This window comes from Penaeus vannamei, chromosome 25, assembly GCF_042767895.1.
Source record: "Penaeus vannamei isolate JL-2024 chromosome 25, ASM4276789v1, whole genome shotgun sequence".
Lineage (NCBI taxonomy): Eukaryota > Metazoa > Arthropoda > Malacostraca > Decapoda > Penaeidae > Penaeus > Penaeus vannamei.
The window spans coordinates 20,242,752-20,245,251 of NC_091573.1; the positions used below are offsets into that span (position 1 = coordinate 20,242,752).

Genomic DNA, 2,500 nt, shown 5'->3' on the forward strand with positions numbered 1-2,500 from the left:
GTTCATAACCCCTGCTGCCAGGCCAATCTGTCTGCTGACTTCCTGGTCGGACAGCCCAGAATTATGAACTATACTCCCAAGGTATGTAAAGCTATCTGTGACTTCAATGTCCTCGCCGCAAGCATGTACCAACTGAATAGGTTCTCCTAGCAAGTCCCCAAAGTCCTGGATCTTGGTCTTAGTCCAGGAGACCTCTAGAACCAAGGGCTTCGCTTTATTACTAAGTGCATCCACAGCGACCACTAAGGTTTCCAAGGACAGAATAGCATCAGCAAAGCCAAGGTCAGTAACCCTCATATCGCCCAGAGTTGCTCCACAATGACTTTGAACAGTAGCTCTGCCCAGTATATGGTCTATTGCAGACTTACCAGGAGTGAATGCAAACTACATCCGGGCTCTAATGCCTCAGTAGGTGGTCTCTGTTATGTCTCAGAAGGATGTGGGCAAGAACCTTGCCTGGTATACTGAGCAGTGTGATTGCTGCAGTCCAATCGGCCCCCACTCCTCAACAGGTCAGGGGGAACAGTACTGGACCGCCAGATGGCATCCAGGACAGCATATAACTCCCATGCCATAGGTTCACCACCAGCCTTTAACAGTTCAGCTGGGATGCCGCAAATACCTACTGCTTTACCACTCTTCACAGCTTGGAGATTACCCCCCTAACTTCGGTTAGGGAGGGAACATCCTCACTGATACATGGGTCCAGCAACGGAATCTCGGCACTCCCCACATCCAAGTTAACTGTTGGTGGGTCAACCTGGTACAACTGCTCAAAATACTCAGCCCAACGTTACTGCACCGCAACAGGATCTGATAATGATCTGGCCACTTACTAAGCAAACTGTAGTCACCTGTGAAGAGGGCCTGGAGTTCAGCTTTCTCAGGGCTTGGTATGCAAGACGAAGGTCATTTACCAAGAAATAGCCTTTTACCTTCTTTGTAAGATTCCAAATAAACTGTTCCTTGTCCCTTAACAGTGATCGAGTTCTGCACACCTGAGAATGGGGCAAATCCCGATCCCTGGTCAGACGTGCCGCTTAACAAACATCTGTGGCTTCCAGTGTCTCCTGTGAGATGAAATTCTGTATTACTCTTGGGCTTTCACCAATGGATTCTTGAGCTTCATCAAGGTATCCCACAGAAGTATAGGGTCGAGCACTGTGAAAGGACCAGAGATTGCCTCAGTAAACCCTTGGGCACACTCCCTCTCCCTTAGCCTGTCCAAGTGAAACACCATAGGGTGATCATTGGACTGCTGGGGAGTTTTGAAGTGGACCTGTAGGGTAGCCACAACCTATACACCCTGCAGTTCTGGAGGATCCTCCAATGAGTACTAACGAGTATGTGGTCGATCTTCTTGGCTGCATTACCTGCATCACTGTGCCATGTCCAACGATGTGGGTCTGAGTGCTGGTACCAAGAGCCAGATATCCTCAATTTCTGGGACCTTACAAAGTCCCAAAAAAGGAGGCTATTCTCACTACCGGCATCAGCTCCTGAACCATGGAGACATCTCATAGCCAGCTTGATCACAGCCAGCTATCACACTGAAGTCACCCAGAACAATACAAATATCTTGTATGCCACAGATGCAAGTTTGGCATAGAACATCTCTTTCACATCGAGTTTCAAACATCGGAAGGAATGTACATAACAATAATCGACATGAAGCCACTTACTAGCTTCAGTCTTAATACCATTATCCGCTCATTGACTGGTGTAACCTCTACTACCGAGAGCTGGAGTCTGCTGAAGATGGCTATGGCTACTTCCTGGAGATGGTGATCGTCGCTGGGGCCTGACCAGTAATAGGTGTACCCACCTACACTGATCATGCCACTGCCAGGTCTTCTCACCTCCGAGAGAGCAGTTACCTCAACTCTCAGCCTCCCCAGTTCCCTCGACAGTGGAGGCAACCAATCATCCTGACGCAAAGAACGGATGTTCCAATCCTCTACCCTGACTTCCCACCTAAGGTTTAGCCTCGTGCAGTCACGCCGGGTGGATGCCACCTCTGCCACCCCTGCCGACGCTACCCCATATAAAAGGGCTGCAGAACCCATCATCCACCTGTGGGGTTCCCTATGGCTTCCCTCTACAACCTTCACTCCAGGCTGGCAACTGCCAGAACGCAGGCAGGACGAGTTCCCGTTCCCAAGCTGTGCTCCAGCAGTCGTCCTCCCAATGGGGCCCACAGTCTGCCTCACTTGCTGTGTGGGAGGGACTTTTCCCATCCCAGCATTTCCATTTATAGTGAATACTGCCGATTGGTTATATATGAGCGGAGGATTGGCAAGGCCCACCTACTCCGAGCCTTCCATTTACCCCAGGGGGCTTAGGGGCAGGAGTTGGTACACGGCCAGGGCTTGTCTACACACCCCTGGGCCATGACCCTGAACCTCTGGAGCCTCCTGCTGTTCCAAGATCCCCCACAATTTAGCCTGGGATGGCAAGGTACCCAGTTTCCATGGGATGCCACGAGGTCTTGATGATAGCG

General features: G+C 50.7%; 2 protein-coding genes across 2 annotated transcripts in view; both read right to left on the reverse strand.

Annotated features, from left to right (window-relative positions):
* Positions 1-2,500, reverse strand: part of LOC113801172 (uncharacterized) — a 152,865-nt gene that overhangs the window by 141,236 nt on the left and 9,129 nt on the right. The gene's annotated exons all lie outside the window — the stretch shown is intronic.
* Positions 1-2,500, reverse strand: part of Dnali1 (Putative inner dynein arm light chain, axonemal Dnali1) — a 12,555-nt gene that overhangs the window by 7,082 nt on the left and 2,973 nt on the right. The gene's annotated exons all lie outside the window — the stretch shown is intronic.